A 5,488-nucleotide genomic window follows, 5' to 3' on the forward strand; every position below is an offset into this window, starting at 1 on the left:
TGGGATCTTAGCAGCTAAGGACAGGGTAAAGAATAGTGGGTAAGGTTTATTTAAAGCTTAATTAATCCTAATAATTCTAATGTGAAATAATTCTCCATAAATTTATTAGAGGATAAAAGTACTATGTAGGGGTATAGCATATAAATGGATGGTAAACACTAGATAATTTAAAGAGGGAAGTAGCATTCACTATGAAAATCAAGCACTTTTCTGTAGGAGAGAACATTTGAAATGAGCTTTATGTATTTGCTTTGGCAGCACATATACTAAAAATGGAATGATACAGAGAAGATTAGCATAGCCCTTATACAAGGATGACACTCAAATTAGTGAAGCATTCTATATTAAAAAATAATAAATGAGCTGTAAATGTGCAGTCTGGGAAAACTGTGTTTTTCTGTCTTTTCATTTTTTTATTTTTAAATTAAGAAGCATATATTTTATTTTATTTTTTAAAAATACTTACCTTCTATCTTAGAATCAATACTGTATGTATCAGTTTCCAGGCAGAAGAGAAGAAAGGACAAGGCAATGGGGGTTGTGACTTACTCAGGGTCACATAGCTAGGAAATAATTGAGGACAGATTTTAACCCAGGACCTTTCATCTCTAGGACTGGCTCTCAATCCACTGAGTCATCTACCTGCCCCTCAAACATATATTTTCTGTTCCTCTCAACCAACTTCAATTTAAAAGAAAAACAAATCTGCAAAGTCAAGCAAAACCAATTTCCACATTGTTCATGTCTCAAAAATGAATGCCTCATTCTACATCTTGAATCTGTCACTTCTCTCTCATAAGATGGGTAGAATAAATCATTATCATTCCTCTGCAGTCATAGTTGGTCATTGAATTGATCAGAGAATTTGAATATTTCAAAATTGTTAGACATTGAAGAAGCCACGGTCATCTGCCACATCCCAAACTATATCCAGTTGTCTTGACTTTTGTCTTGCCATTGGATTTGGATGACTCTGGGAGAAAGAGTGCAACTTTGTGCAACTCTGCCTCACTTAAATCCAATTCTTGCACCAGTCAAAAGGCATCACTAGTAATGTTATTTTGCTCCTCTTTGAGCACTAAGGACAACAACCAACTTTGGTCAACATCCCAGTATGGATATGGAAGGCTCATTTTCTGAGCAATAATCTGAAGTTAAGAGTTCCCTCACCTTTTGGTTATGGGTGGGATGAGTGGGTTTTATAGAAGATACTAATTTATCTTTATCCTCAAATCTTATCCTCTACTAAAATAATATTTTTGTTGAGGATGCCACCTAGTTACCCAGGTTGACAACCTCATTGTCCCCCTTGACTCTTCATTTTCTCTCATCCTACACATGGAAAATGCTGCCAAATCTTGTCTTTCTCCCTCTAGTCTAATCTATTACAACTCTTACTCATCACTTTGACTTGATGTCTCTCATCACCCTAATCCATTCTCACCTGCATCCTTGCTAATGTCATTTTCCTAAAGTCTAGATCCACTATGACTCTTCCTCTGGTGCTTCCCTATTATCTCTAGGATAAAGTGTACATGGTCCTAGCATATTAACCTCTTCACAACCTAGCTCCCATCTGCTTTTCCAGTTTTATTATAAATTACTCTCCTTCTTATACTCTATGGTCCAGTCAAACTGGCCTCCTTACTTCCTCACATACATAACAAATACAATTAAAATATTCAAAGATGCATATGGATTAAGGTATAATTAATAGAACAATGTAAATAAAATAATAGATTCATATTGAAAACTTTCTGATGAAAATCAGACATTTTTGTTTCTAAATCAGAAAGAATTAGTTTTGCTTTTTTGTTTTTGCATTGTGTGTAGTAAATATCTAAATGATCCAGCTAAAAAGCTATATTCATTGACTGTTATAATTGATAATTTGATCATTTTATTGTGTCTCTTTCAATAAAAAATTGTCTAGAAAAAGAAATTCACTTACTTGGCTATTTACATTGATCAAAGAAATAGCAATTATTAATGAACTATTACTATTTACAAGTCCTTCTTATCCCAAAACCATACAAAAGGATTTTCTTATTTTAAAATTATGATGGATACTAAATCACATTGTTTTATATGTAAATGCAGTAAAATATTTTTAAATGTTCATCACATTCTTTTTTTTTAAACCCTTATCTTCCATCTTGGAGTCAATACTGTGTATTGGCTCCAAGGCAGAAGAGTGGTATGGGCTAAGCAATGGGGGTCAAGTGATTTGCCCAGGGTCACACAGCTGGGAAGTGTTCATCACATTCTTTTAAAACATATTTTATAAATATACGCAATATACTAAAACAATAGCAAAGGTGGATATTTATAAATAACATATTGGAGGATTTGTCCTCTGATTTTATTGTATGGTTAAAAAAGTCAGAGGTTCCTTTCCTAGACTAGGATCACACAAGAAAAAAAGATAAATGCTATCTTGCCTGGAAGAGTAGGAAACACATCAGAAGGAAGGAAGGAAGGAAGGAAGGAAGGAAGGAAGGAAGGAAGGAAGGAAGGAAGGAAGGAAGGAAGGAAGGAAGGAAGGAAGGAAGGAAGGAAGGAAGGAAGGAAGGAAGGAAGGGAGAGAGGGAGGGAGGGAGGGAGGGAGGGAGGGAGGGAGGGAGGGAGGAAGAAAAAGAAAAACAGAAAGGAGAAAGTAAGAAAATTGAGACCATTCACGTTCCTTCTCCTCACTTTCTCTCCATTTCAAAAACCTTTGATAGCAACTATTGTTCTCTCCTCCAATTTCTAATATACAGGACATTCTTGTCCCTAACCCCTCTATAAATATACTCAATCCCACCCAATCCCATCTTTTCTCTCACTGTTCTTTCCATCATTCCCTCTCTTTTTCTAAGTTCCAATTACATTCTATCCACTGTTTCCTATCCTGTTGTATACAAAATATCCAATTCTTTCCAATCCTTAAATCGTCCTCACTAGACTTCACCAGTCCCTCCTGGTATAATCCTATACATTTCCTTTATTCCACATTCACAGTCAATAGAAAAAGTTGTCTTTATTTATTGCCTCTACCTCTCATCTTCTCATTCATTTTTTCAACCTTTTGAAATCTGGTTTCTGACTTACATTCAAATGAAACTCCTGTCTTTAAAGTTACCAACAATCTCCTAATTGCCAAATTTGGTAGCCTTTTCTCAATCTTCAGTCTTGAGCTCAGCCTTGAGCATTCTGTATTATTTGGCATTCCTGGCCATCTATTCCTCCTGAATACTTTCTATTTCCTGGGGTTTTGTGGCATTTCTCCTCCTACCCATCTGATTACTCCTTAGTCTCTTTTCAGGGTTCATCACCTATATCATGTCCCATTACTGTGGGTTTATTCCAATTTTTTTCCCTGTGTATGCTATCGTTATGCTCGTAGAGGATCTAGTCTACTCATTCTAACTCTTTCCCTCTCCCCCATGATTCTCTATATGAAGCCTCATTCCATTTGCTTTTGGTTTCCTGGTTACTTTTTTTTCTTTAAGCTTTTACATTGTCTTAGTATCAATACTGTGTGATGGTTCCATGGTAGAAGAATGGTAAGGGCTAGTCAAGAAGTGACTTGCTAAGGCTCCCATAGCTAGGGTGTATCTGGAGTCAGATTTGAACCCGTATGTGCTATCTAGCTGACCCCTTCCTGATTGCTTCTAACTTAACTATGTAGTTTATATAATTCATTATTTTATCATAATTATGTATTATTATAAATACAATGTAATTTTGTTCCTTTCTCTTCTCCAGATGAATAAAAATATCCTTGAAATCAACTATTTTGTCTTCTATTCCCCTTAGAACTATAAGAGAATATTAGATGTCAAATGTCTTTATGCTGTGAGCCATCAAAAGAGTTCAGGTGTTAGAAGGATCCTTGCAAATCTAATCTGGTGAGATTTGTAGTCCGGAATTCTTAGCCTAGTATCAATTTAAAGAACTATTTTTTTAAAAAGAGTACTATTTCAACAGTTGGATTTCTACATAGTTTCCTTTGTAATAGTTTGCATTATCTTTTTGTTCACTTAAAACATTATTCTGAGAAGGGGCCTATAGGCTTCAGAATGCCAGAGAGATCTCTGACACAAAAATATAATTTAATCCAATTTTTCTCAGTTTACAGATAAGGAAATGAAGTCACAGAGGGGTGAAGTGACTTATTCAAGATAATACTGCTAACATGACAGAACCTAGATTTCGATGCATATCTTAGTACTCACATCTAATCTTTTTTCTCTGTTTTTCTGTCTCTTTGTTTGTCTCTGCCTCTCCATTTCTCCCTGTAGTCTGTCTTTATCTCTGTCTCTCTCTTTTCCATCCATCTCTTCCTGGGCCACTCATGAGTCTAACACCACTGCTAATTAGCATGGAAGCTCTGATCTGTTCCTTTTATCTGATCTGTGCCTGTCTATCCCTCGTTCACCTCTGCCTCACTCTGTATTATTGCTGGACTTAGTGTGGATGTCCAGTCAGATATAGCCCTACTGCAGCAAAAAACTCCCAACCTCAAGAAATCCACCAGCCTCAGCCTTCTCAATAGCAGGAATTACAGACAATTACCATTATGCTAGCTAATGCTTTCCCCATTGCATCATACTTCCTTCCCTACTGACTCCTTTTAATAGCACTTAAAGAGAAAACCAAAGATATGTGTCTCTTTTCTCAGTGACACCACTAGATAAACTGAAAAATCAACATTTAATCCTGGGTTATTTTAAGCCACATTCATAGCTCTCTTCTCTAAGTCTCAGTTATTACCTCTCTCTTTAAAAACAATGAAACAGAGATAAATTAACATAAGAGCAGAAAGGGCAATTGCCTCAGTGTTCCAAGTTTGAGGGGGCCCATTTTACATTACAAATTACATCATAAATAATGGCAGGTCACTGGAAGGCATCTCTTGTGACTGTGTTGCCCTGTTCTTAATTTGTCCCAGCAGTAGAGAATTTAAAAATGGTGATGGATGCCACTGGTCCTGTGGAATTTTTGTGTGGTCCCTTATATGTCATTCATCTCTCCATGATACCTCATCATCAGTGTGAATGGCAAATAAAATTGGCCAAGGGTACCAGCTGGTGCCAGCTTATGGAATCTTTACACCTCTTTTCCTCCCTCCCCCACAACATACACTACTTTGCACTGACCATTTGGTTTCCATTTCAACTAACTGTTAACCCTTCTGAACACTCCTATAAAGCTGCCAAGGCAAATGGCCTCCCAAGAATTGGAATTAATAGCCCTGAAAGCAAACCACTTTTTCTCTCTTCAACTATTAGTTCAGTGTGTGAGCAACAATTATTCGTTCTTTCTGTCCTCATTCCAGGTTTATTTTCATTGAACATGGTTATTTTTTTGGTATATGTCAGGCAATTTTATCTAGCGTCCCCAGGAAGGTATTTCTTTGGGATAATGACTGCAGAGAAGATTTACTATCATTCTTCCTGACAGCCTTCCCATCAATATTGAACTATGGAGAGGTAATTTCATTCTT

At 36.4% G+C, this 5,488-nt stretch overlaps 1 non-coding gene across 1 annotated transcript; it reads left to right on the top strand.

The window, feature by feature from the left end:
- Positions 1–246: 246 nt before the first annotated feature.
- On the top strand, positions 247–349 carry LOC130457673 (U6 spliceosomal RNA). The gene has a single exon (XR_008916965.1). It is a non-coding gene; the product is annotated as a U6 spliceosomal RNA (small nuclear RNA).
- The last annotated feature ends 5,139 nt before the right edge of the window (positions 350–5,488 follow it).

The sequence above is a fragment of the Monodelphis domestica genome, chromosome 2, assembly GCF_027887165.1.
Source record: "Monodelphis domestica isolate mMonDom1 chromosome 2, mMonDom1.pri, whole genome shotgun sequence".
NCBI lineage: Eukaryota > Metazoa > Chordata > Mammalia > Didelphimorphia > Didelphidae > Monodelphis > Monodelphis domestica.